This window comes from Cyprinus carpio, chromosome B2 (assembly GCF_018340385.1).
Source record: "Cyprinus carpio isolate SPL01 chromosome B2, ASM1834038v1, whole genome shotgun sequence".
NCBI lineage: Eukaryota > Metazoa > Chordata > Actinopteri > Cypriniformes > Cyprinidae > Cyprinus > Cyprinus carpio.
In genome coordinates, this window is record NC_056598.1 from 16,272,207 (window position 1) to 16,285,122 (window position 12,916).

Here is a 12,916-nt window from a genome sequence, read left to right on the forward strand (position 1 = left end):
TAATATTTGCTTCACTTGATGAGTATGTGGCAATAATGGAAAAAAAATTTTGACACTGGAATTTCCTTGATTTTATTCAAATGTGATAATCTCCCAAACTTTAATTTAAAAATACAACTTTACCTAGTTTGTTTCCATTTTACAGCATGCTTTGCATGGCACAGCATGGTGAAAGTAACTGTTAAAAATAAGACTTATTTTTATGTGTATTTTAAAATGAAAAAGGGGGAAACGTGAGTATGTTATGTTACTAACCACTTCTGCATTTCTTCTGTAAAATGCAGAAGGAAGGAAGATCATTTGTTGGGGAAAATGAATGTTGGACCCCAAAATTACTTCAAATATTTTCAATTGTGATTCACAGAAGAAATAGTCTATAACATATAGTTAATTAATATTTGCTTCACTTGATGAGTATGTGGCAATAATGGAAAAAATGTTTTGACAATGGAATTTCTTTGATTTTATTCAAATGTGATAATCTCCCGAACTTTAATTTAAAAATACAACTTTATCTAGTTTGTTTCCATTTTACAACATGCTTTACATGGCACAGCATGGTGAAAGTAACTGTTAAAAATAAGACTTATTTTTATGTGTATTTTAAAATGAAAAAGGGGGAAACGTCAGTATGTTATGTTACTAACCACTGATTATTTTATTATTAATATTTTAAAATGAACATGATCAAACCCCCCAAATTTTTTTTGTTCATTACAATATAAACAGATTTTGGCAAACTTCATAATTAGATAAAGCTGCAGTGCGTAATTTTGCTGTCACTAGGCATCACTAAAACAGAACTTCAAAAATAATGAACATTTTCCTAACAATTTCTCCCTGTCAGCGATTGGTGAAAAGTCCCAGCCAAAATCACGCCATTGGCTGAGCCTCTGTTGCTGTGTCAGGCTGGTGTGGAAGCTCAAACAACCAACGTTTTGAAAACACAACAGACCACAGAGTTTCTGAGAACCCAACCCACAAACTGTAGAATAAATTACAGACGTCACATTTAAACCAACTGACTGTGTTACCCTAGCATGTTAACATTTTTCATGTTTTAATTAATGCAACGATAAAGTAATTAACTCACCGGGTGCCTGCCATAAACAGGGCCACAGTTGTCTGCATGCCATCCAAAACACAGACAAAACAAATTAACCTCAATAGCACCTCACTTACGTCTGCCTGAACGTTATCTGCTGTTATTTTCAGATCAGGCAATTTACCATGCAGTCTGACCTTGAGACATCAGATGTCCTATTTTTTTGGCTTTGTTTTTATTTTTCTTTCAAAGACACAGTCCCCTCAGAACCCCTTCGGGAACGCAAGCAAGGCGGGGGCTGACAGGTGAGGGAGGACGAGGAAGACCGGCGACACCTGTGGAGGACACGGGAAGTCGGTCAGGCTGCTGGAAGCTGGGGAGAGAGAAAGCGAGTGAGGTGGGGCCTCGAGCGCGGCCCTCGCTGAAAGCTCTGCCACACTGCAGACAGCCACAGCAGCCCTGATAAGTCCCACAGGGGCAATTAGGAGTGAGAGAAGGAGAATGTCAGCCATGGGCAGCCGAGTAGGGAGGCGACAGGTAACAAGTCTTGCTGCAGGAACACAGACCAGCAGAGCAGAGAGAAACAGAGCTGACTAATGCCACACACTGTCTCCGGGCTCTCTATTAAAATGAATAAGTCACCGGACCACCACCCATTAACTAGAAAGACTAGATGCCACGGCTCTTAAATAGGTCATTCTTGTTTGCATAGCCAAGGTACATGATATAGTGTCTCATGATAGCGATAGCATAAATGTTTGATTTTTCTGAGCTGTGCAAATCTCTTATTTTTTTTTTTTTTTTTTTTTTTTTTTTTGTGTTAAGTAATTATTTTTTGTGTTGTTTCTGGATAAATTATTTGTTAGTGAATTAAGAGAAAACTCTCCAGTTAGTACTCATCTCGCTCGAGCAAATGGTAGGAGACATGTGCCATGTTTGATTGCGGTTCTCTTACTACCGCTGAGCAACAGTGCATGAGAGGCAAAGTCGAGCTCAGGTGAACACAAATTCAGTCAGGGTGGCACACTTAAACAGATTCGAGTTCCTCTTCGGTCCGTTCAGTGCACTTGCCTGCCAACCAGCGTATCCATGTCATTCCCCAGGGCATAGTGGGTAATCAATATATATTGATTTGTCTGTTTGGGGGGAAAAGGGCTGTCTAGACAGCTGGGTTTTCGAATGTTAAGGTATCACTTATCCTGCAACACTCTAGCTCGGCTGTAAGCGATGATTGATTTATTCATTTTAGACATACATTTTTTCTCATATCTGACCTACCCTACATTTTGCCAAGGCTATTTATACACATCACTTGATGCTTAGAAGCAATAACACATTTACCTGACAGCAAAAAGGCTAAGATGTGGAATAAATCGGTGATGAGAAGGTAAATACTGTGCTGTTTTTGCGGCTGACACAACCAAAAGGACAGGAGTATCACATAACAGCACACAATCGATTGATATACTGTTTTTATGATCGATAGTGAGGGATTATTTTAATGTTAAGAATTAACTATCAAATAACTCAAATTCAAAACTGAACTTAAACTACAATAGCAACATATACATTATAATAATAATAATAATAATAATATGATAAAATATAATTCATATAATTTTGCTATTATATATATATATTTATATATATATATATATATATATATATATAGAATGTGTCATTATATTTTTTTCAAAATTTAAATGAGTAATAATAATAACGTAAAAAAAAATATAATGCATGTTAATTTAGCTACAATAATAGATTTTACTATTTATATTTATTATTATTAAGAATTTAAATTTGTCCCCTATATTTATAGTAATTATTAGCTCAGTTTTAAGCTATACATATCTAACTTGAGAATGAATGGCTGTTATTTGAAAAAGGGTGATTAATTCTTCAAATAATGTTATTACCTATTGTTGGTAAGTGAGGTGGGTGTTGTAGTGACTTGCTAAATAGACCCAATGTTAAAGAACTCCTATATGATTAAGTTTGAAAGTATGAAAAGTATGAATATCGGTCAAAACCGATTATCTCTACATGTAAAAGGAGTGACTTATTAAGACACAGCACACCCGGCATGTGACTAGATTGCTGGAAGTACTTAACCAATAGGGTTACCAAACCACAGACTTAATCCTCAAGCCTCGACCCTACAAGACACAAGCGTCGCTCGACCCTCCGCCATAATCTCCCCGGCAACATGTGTGCCTTAATCTGAACAGTAGGAGATAATGGATTCAAATGTTGGAGGTCTTTTTTTGCTCAATGGGACGGCCATGTGCACACCAACACAATTAGTGTCAGGGAGCACTGCCCGTACCAGATGGGTCCTCTTAATTACGTAACGAGAGAGGCCATAATGTGATCTGGAAGCAATGTTGTGCCACTGACTTCGAATCTGCTTTTCCTGGTCGGCCATAATGACGCTGAAAGCGTGTGTTTTTGCCACACAAATTGCCTGGAGCAGACCGTACTGTGTGGTGAATTAAAGCAATTTAGCCAAACCTGCTAAAATCAAATGTTCCTCAAATCTCCATTTAGCCGCGCACCATTCATTTGCTCGAGAGAGTGTCACGTGAAAGACTGCAGCTTGCCCTTCCTTTGACGTTTTGTGCAGACTGTTCAAATAGATAGCACAAAACACCTGTTAACCTTTGTGTCAGTGTGTTCCTAGCGTTTACAGTGGAGCTGGAAAGGTTTCCCTGTAATCCCATAAACAGCATTGTGGGGTGTTTGTTTAGGGTTCCCCTCATGAGGCACAGGAGAAGCCGTGGGAACCGCAGTTTTACGGCCTGTGTAAAGAGCTCCACGGGAGCCTACGAGACAGCAGCCTCCCTTCAGCATTGTGATTCAGCCCTGGAATGCAGCTCCCATTGCAATGCAAATGTCTCCACGTCTGGTTGTTTTGTGTGCGCGCGTTTACGTGCGTGCTTGTTTACTTGTCACTTCCACGACTGACAAATACGCAAATCACAAACACTGTGCTAATAGAGTTTGCAGAGCCTGTCAAAGTCAAACAGACTGTTTCTCGTATCATAGTTGATATTTATTGTGTGTTCTACCCTGAAGGCCCTTTTACAACTTGACAATGCCATTAACTCATCCTGAGACTCACAACATCTTGTAAGTGTGGCACCTTTACCTTGGTAAACACAAGAGACTTGAGTTCCAGACAGACTGTGACATGTTGTTTAACCCCCAGAATAGGTTGAAATTTACGGCTGGGATTTACATGAAGGTATCTAAATGGAACCGTTCCTGGCTTGGGTCGTAATTCATTGTGTTGTTTTATGCCTCTAACCCTTGCTTTGTAGAAGAAGCCTTAAAGACAGGATTTTACAATCAAGGTAACAATGCTTCCATTTCAAAAGGTCACACGAAGTCATCTTGATTGCAATCACAACAAACTCTGACATTTGATTCTGCTTCTTTGTTGATATTATAGTTCAGGCCCCACACGACAAGGAAGCAAAAAGTATATATCAACAGAAATAATCAATAATGACATTTATTGACATTAACAAGCGCAGCAACAATTGAAAATCCCAATGCTCTGTGACCACAAATAAATAAACCCTGTGAGCGGAAATGGAAAATTCTTTATATTAAAAGCCACCGTATATGCCAAAGGCAAACAGAGTGCAAAGCTTAAAGGCTGTTAATTAAAACTGACTTATTTTCTTCTATATTTTCTTTCTTTGGACTTGGCTCTAAAACGGTGGAAAGGCTAAATTCTATCGACTGTGGATTTTTCAACGTTGATATATATATATATAAAATGTACATATACAAAGTAATATTTGCTAAATATTAACTTAAAATGAGACTTTGATGATGGCAAATTTAATATACATGTAAAAAAAAAGAAAAGAAAAAAGAGAGATGAGTGTGCACAATTAAATATCCAATAAAAACCCAAAAGGCCAATAATAATAATAAACAATAATAAAAAAAATAATGCAAGGAAAATAAGCTGATTACTGATTAAGTACCACAAAAATTGTGTATACACACTACTTCTATTACAGAAGAAGCTTGTTCACCCATTCCATAACAGACTGCATCTCATTTACCATTAAATACATCAGCCATACAGTAATCTGTATGTGGTTTGTATTTCTAGCACTTTGCTCTTGGGGCTTGTGCCCTTTTGGTGACCACATTCTGACTGTGTCGTCTTCCAGGTAATAACTATTTGCTTTTGGACCATGCTGCTTGTATGGCAGTTTGTTTTTCCAAAGGTAAATATATCAGTATCGCAGTTTCGGTGCGAGATGTCACTGGCGGAAAATATCCAGGCTAGATTGTCTGGCCAATCTAGGTTTGAGACAACCGTGATTCCTCAACAGAATGGACATTTTCGGAGCTGGTGTAATTCATATCACACACATCCAGGGTAGGTTCGATAATTGGAGAGCTGTAATACATTCTGCCTCATTTTGGACTGACTCGTACGTAATAGGAGAAAGCAATCAATTGAAAAGAACCATGACAACTGAGAGGAACATTAATGAAATTAGGCCTAATATTGTGCCTGAAAGTGGACTACATGATTGGATGCTGCCTGCGCAGATAGCCAATTTTTGACAACCCAGCTCTGGTGAGTAATTAGGTGCCACCATATATTGTGGACACAGATTCAACTTCCAAAGGGAGGAAGCTCCTCAGTTATGCAAATGTAGACTTTATTACAAGAGGCTATGCTGAAGGAGATACATGAGCGCTAGATTTCAATGGGCTGTATTTCAAACACCAGCCACCAGATAATTAGCCACACACAAATTTCCATGCAACTGGGACATCTGGAGACAGTTAGAGATGTCTTATATATGACCATAAAAAATTGATCGAGAGGACTCATGTATCCCTGTGTACAAGGGTGGAGAACTTAGCTTCAACATGTACCAGCCAGAGCAGATCACACCAGCAGAGACAGCCGAGCTGAGCAAGTCACTGCATACATGAATCAAAAGTCACTTCAAACACAAATCAAAAACTTTGAAGAGGATTTCCGATTAAAGGCTTTCCATTCTCGTGAAAACAGATTCAAGCTGCATTTCTGTAAAAATGAAAGTAATTTTAATGGTAAATGACTGTAAAAATGCTATAGTAAAAAAAAAAATATTAATTGATTGACAGTAAGTTCCCTTACTCTATAGTAAGTATGGTAAAAAACTGGCAAAGACATAATGGGACATTTTGTGTATTTTTTTTCAGAAAAAAAAAAAATACTTTTAAAAGTGTAGTTTTAAGAAGTGAAAAAGAACAAGCAATCTTATAATTTGACATTTGACAAAAATTGACATTCAAAATGTTTGTGACACTTCACATTTAATTAAAAACTATCTTACTTACTTTCATATAAGTCAGGTTTTCTGTTACATCTTATGTTGTTAAATGAATGAATATTGAATTTTGTATTTTTATTTTTTTATTTTTTTTTAGTGTTGTGTGCTGCTGTCACATATTCCCCATTTTGGGCTTTTAAATTAAAGTTTTGGTTTTGTTTTTCCATTGTTACTTGGCAGTTGTGCTCAGTTTGATGTATCGTGTGTAGCCTATTTGTTAATTTTGTTGATAAACTTTAAACTGACACTGTGCACCTTCTATGTTTTAGTATTTACCTCAACTTGTGAAAAAAGTACTTGTGATGAACTTTATTACTTTGATATAGTAACACTGTTAAAAATCTTTATATTTATATATATATACATTTTACATTATACATTATACATATATATATATATATATACATTTTACATTTACATTATACAGAATATATATATATATATATATATCTATATATATATATATATATATATATATATATATATATATATATATATATTTATATATTCTGTATAATGTAAAATGTTGCCATTTCACAGATTTGTTTACAGTGAATCTTTTATGAAAGCAAATGTTTTAAAATCCCACCATCGATGACTAAAGGAACCATATGCAAACCGCTCCCCATCCTTTTGACTAACTGTACATGCTCAGAAGACTTGAAGTTGAACTGAAGTTTACCTGATTCACCAGGGTCACAGTGATTACGATGGAGGGGAGTCACAGGTCAGAGAAGTCATGTGCTGACTGAATAAATCATCTTACATAAACACAGCCATGGCAGGACTGCCAGCACGGTGTCTCTGTCATCAGCATTCTTATTTCACACTGCACTCGGCACAAAAAAAAGCAAGCAATCCTAATTTATTCTAAAGCACCAGCCTGAATCGTAGAAATATTCATTGTGCATAGTGGATTCCGTTTCAAGTTTGTTTTTCATCATCAATGCTATTTTTTCCCCCCAAATTCCCTCCAACTCAAACTCTCTGTGATCTGCCCTGTCATCTTACACACTACACGATGTGAGGAGTATGCTATGGAGGACGTCCAGGGCTTATATCAAGGCTATTTCCTATAGGGACGTGTGGATGAAAGAAAATAACAACACCCTGCTGTAAGAAGTAAACTTATTATCATAGACAGAAACCGTGGAGAACGTATTTTCCTTTGTGGGCCCATTTAAAGATTCACGGGAGACACTTTCATTCGTTCGCCTCCCTCCATCCCCATCCTTACGAATTAGTAAACAACAAGAACGAACACGAACAAGCCAGGAAACTGAAAACAGATAGCGGACGATGAATTGGTAAAGAAAATCAATCACCTCGTATTGGACTAAAGCGGGTGTAGATAAACACTGTTCTATTGATTTTTGAAGTGTTCTACACATCAGAACAGCAAATTACCCATATCTTGGAAAAATAGGCTTAAACTCCAGTCGCGCTTTTCTTGATCATGTTATTTTGCAGTTCAGTTGTCTGAAAGTGCTTAATTTTGGGCGATATTTATGAGGGGTTCCATTATTGAGGTAAAAGCAAGATGGAGCTCCATAAATCACTCTTGGGTGAAATTAATCACGTGCATGTGCTAATCAATGTTATCCTGCTTCATCTCCTGCGAGCAAACACAGCTTTTGCTGGGCCTTTGTCATGTCAGGTGACAGATAGCTCTGATCTAATTATCATACAGAGCCTACTGAAACATTTGCATACAGGCATCCTCACAATCTGAGAACTCTCAAACTATTAAAACTGTCAAAGTGTGAAACTTTTGATAAACAGAGAAAGTCTATTGTTTGCTAAAACATCATATTTTAAAATCTGTTTGTTTAAATGCAACATGACAACTAAGACAACTGCCATTAAAATGCTTTTTTGTTTTGTGTTTTTAAATAAATAAATAAAAAAAACCTCTCAGACGGCCTCTCAGATTTAATTAAAATGGCCACGATAAAACAACAACAAACATGTATATTATTCTCCATTCAGTTGTGACATGGCTTGTTGTCAAAGAATTTCAGCAAGTCAAAGGTCAAATGGCCTCACTATCATATAGACTTTGGCAAACTATTCTGAACCCAAACAGAATTGCAAGTATTTTCTAACCCTTTGATTACTGGGTGACATATTTCTCAATATGCTAACATTTAAATGATAAGTTTGGGTTTTAAAAAAACATGCATGTGGTAGGCAGCTACATTTCCATCCATTGAAAATCCATGTTTTGCATCAAATCTTCCTTTAGAAATTATGTATCAGGGTTCTTTGAGCCTTTAGTGAACACCCAACTGTTCAGAATCCATTATATAGCCATAGAGAACCACATAAAGACTTATTCCTTTAAAAGGATAACTTAAAATGTCATATCTTTATGTCCAGTATACTATTAACTAACATCAATTTGAATAAACCCATCTATCAGTTTCCTCATAATTTCTCAAAAAAAAAAAAAAAAAAAAAAAAAAAAAATCCTAACATCAGCATTATCAAAAAGGATTATATCTAAGAGGTCTACTGTTTGTTACGTGTATGGCCTAAAATCCAATCAAAGTCCAAGTAGAAGACTACAAAACAATCCATATACTGAAGACCACAGTTGCTCAACCAATATTCACAAGACTAAGATATATTACAGTGTGTCAAATCCAGCAATTTATAGGATTAAAAACTGCATCGCCACAAAGACTGGAAAGAACAAACATTAATATTGTTTTGTATTCGTATGACAAAATAATAACATTGACAAATTAAAATACCATCTTACATTTTAGAAACACTTGCAACTATTGTGGTTTTTCCTCAGAATAAATTCTGAAGGAGAAGTCCTGAATTTATGAATAATTTACATAATGTAGAACAACTTTAATCAATCCACCCAAAAATCTACAGGTGCCTGACATAAAAGGACTCAAACAGAGCTACAGTCTGAACATGTTCCCGCACCTTTTGATCATTGAATTTCCATGACTTCTCCATTACTTTTTCAGAAGGGATTCAGTCTGAACTCCTTTCTTAATTTATTCATACTTTTTTTTTAATTGATTTTGATTTTTCTGAAATAATTTTGAGTGGTCTGTAGTAATTTATAGTGATCTCTAGCAATTTATATATATATATATATATATATTATATATACATACACACATCCAAAACACACACACACCACACAACATACACACACACACACATATATATATATATATATATATATATATATATAATATATATATATATATATATAGGGCTGTCACCATAAATGATTAATCATTACAATATATAAATGTATATACAGTATATTTTCTAAATATATAATTTATATGTGTGTATTTATATCAAATGATAATCACGATTAATCACATCCAAAATAAAAGTTTTGTTTACATAATATATGTGCACAAACACCGGGGTATATTGGTATATTTACTTATGTTATATAAATACACACACATGCATGTATATATTTAAGAAGAATATGTTATGTTTATATATTAATATATTTATATATAATATAAAATATAAGAATATAAATATAAAATAAATGTATATACATGTAAATATTTTCTACAAAAATATATAATTTATATGTGGTATTTATATACATAATAAATATACCCTGTACATGATTGGACCCTGTACACATACATATATTATCCCTGTACACATACATATATTATGTGATTAATCATTTGACAGCCCTAATATATATATATACTTGTGATTAATCATTTGACAGCCCTAATATATATATATACTTAATACTCTCAACACTATATAATATCTGGCGTTTTTAAATCGGTATACTAATAATGGTTAGTCGATAAATCAGGTATATCTTGCATTGCTTTTCTGGATCATAGTTTTATAAATGAGACCCCTGGTCAGTTCATGTTCACATCTGTGTATAGGCAAATCTTACAAATCTTAAAGTTAGCATCTCAGTTTTAAAAGGCCTGACATTAAAATATGGTGAAAATAGGGTAACAATGTTCACCAAACAGCACAGAGAGTCTCTGTCACATAAGCACTGACAAAAATAGATGCTGCATATACATGCTGAAAAATACAATTATTAACAGTTCAGTGTTATCGATGAAAAAAAGGCCTTGAAATGTAAATAACTAAGGACATCATTTCTGACAATCATGTCACACAACAGATGGACAGTGAGCACACTGCATAAAATGTCAACCCACTAAAACTGAAAAATTAAGTTTAATTGCTACCTTAAATCATTAAATAAAATCATCACATCACAACCTGCAGTGATACGGTCAGTGCACTTTTTACTCCTTTGAATTCAATTACTGATAAAAACCATCAAAACACTATTAAAAAGTTATTATTGTGGCAAGTTATGTGTATAGATGGAAACAAAAAAAAAATATACATTTTACAGCAGGTTTTGCATCTTAAACGGCAACAACAATACTTCAACTTCCCTCCAGAAATAGTATTAACATTTTTAAACTCGAATATTAGGTTAAGCAATAAAAACAAGAATAAACATCACTATAAAGTGCAGTATTACAACGAGCGTTTTAAAACTCACGCGCTCTGCAACACAGGAAGCTGTCGAACCATAAACATTTAACACGTAGAGATAACATCATAAAAATGTTTTGCTATGGTAAACATCACTTATATGTTGCTTAATAGTTTTTTTTTTTATTACTTTATTTTATTTTTTATTTTTAAGTATTCGGGCCAGTTTTGACAGGCACCATCCATCCGCGCATCCACCAAAGTCAGTCTACAGCATAAGCACACAGTGTGTAGGGGTCAAATAGCGCAGGCATATTCAGTGCACTTCTGTTTAATTAAAGGCGAATATTAGATAAGTCTAGTTCATTTCCCCACTCACCTCTATGCTGAGGAGTCAAGAGTAGTCCTGCTTTCGATGTGTATCCGCTGAGCGCTGTGAAGACACTGTGCTGTGTGTACTCCCTGTCTCTCTCTCTCCCCTCCCCAGTGCGCAGCATCATCTCTCTCTCTCTCTCTTTCTCTCTCTCTCTCTCTCTCTCTCTCTCTCTCTCTCTCTCTCAAATCTCGTGAGTAAGCGACAGAGCCGCTGATTGGCTGTCACTCGCAGCGCGGTGACTGAGAGGGATCATGAACATTAAGGGATGCGACAGTAGTTTGGAAATTATGCCCGCATTATATGATATCGTCACGTCTGTTCAGAGATTTGGGTCACTACTATTAACTCTCTACTTTGATTCAGTTTATCATTAATCCATTTTTGGCCGTGAAGGAGAATGTCAGAGGCAGCTTTTTTCAAAAAATCCAAACAACCAAACTTGTGTTTACGTTGCTTGTAAAGGGACTATTCTTTCAATTTAATTACAGTAGGTCATTTACTGATCATATTCATGATATTTTAAACCTGTATGACTTTTCCAAAGAGCTCAAAAAGAGATGTTAGGCAATTCAATTATATTCAAGTTTATTTGTATATAAATCACGATACAAATCATTGCAAAGCGGCTTTACAGAAAATTATGTTTCTACAATATATTTAATTGTAGCTTATCAGTGGTGACTATGTCAGTTAATGTACATATGGCAGAAATGTACAGGAAAAAAAAAATCAATTAAAGATGTAATCAAACATATGATGCATACTATTAATAGCAATTATGTTGCAATCAAACCTATAGCGAAATTTGGTAGGTCTGTATGTTGTTTCAGGGTGGGCATCATCTGAGTTCCTGTGAGGGGTTGGCATCATCTCTTCTCAGGTGTTCTGGATCCAGACTGAAGCTTGTGTAAATCTGTGGCAAAAACAGACAAATAGAGACATAATTAGCATAGCGGCTGTTCCAACCAAGCAAATTTGATTTGTTTAACCCAAGCTAAAGAATAATAATGTGCATTTGATCAGATATAACTGCAGTACAAGATTATGAGATTGCAGAACAGGCAGAATATTATGGACTGACAGCCTTAGTCATCATTTACTTTCAACTTTTTTTTTCTCCATACAGTGACTGTGAATGGTGACTGAAGCTGTCATTTTTACATCTCCTTTTGTGTTCCACTGAAGAAAGGTTTGAAACAACATGAGGATGAGTAGGCCCACATGACAGGATTTTCTTTTTTTGGGTGAACTATCCTTTTATTGAAAGGCTTCAGAATCCTGAACATGTTATGTGAGATGGAGAACAAGCTTTTTAGTTCATTTTCAAAGACTCTGACTTGGTGTCATAACTCTGTTGACCTTGTATAGCTGTTGTAGGCATTGAAGCCTAACATTTCACTGAAGTTTTACCATCCATATATTTTTCTGCTGAGAATCAAAACCCCCTCAAGACCCCAGCCTGACTTCTTTTGCACTATGATGCTTTAGCACTTTTCTGACTAGTGATAAAAGAATTACTGATGTATGATCTCTGGTTATGGAAGCAGCTGTACAGTTAGACTCCACAATAAAGTGAAATGCATCAGGCTGCCTACATCAGAAGCTATTTAACTATTATGTTATGTTCTTGGCCTTGTTGCACTTTATGGAGCTCTA

At 35.4% G+C, this 12,916-nt stretch overlaps 1 protein-coding gene across 1 annotated transcript in view; it reads right to left on the reverse strand.

The window, feature by feature from the left end:
- Nucleotides 1-11,420, reverse strand: part of LOC109095456 (cadherin-6-like) — a 29,396-nt gene extending 17,976 nt beyond the window's left edge. Inside the window, exon 1 of the mRNA XM_042718346.1 lies at nucleotides 11,264-11,420. The gene's annotated coding sequence lies outside the window, so the exon portion shown is untranslated. The remainder of the gene's footprint in view (nucleotides 1-11,263) is intronic.
- Between the last annotated feature and the right edge of the window lie 1,496 nt (nucleotides 11,421-12,916).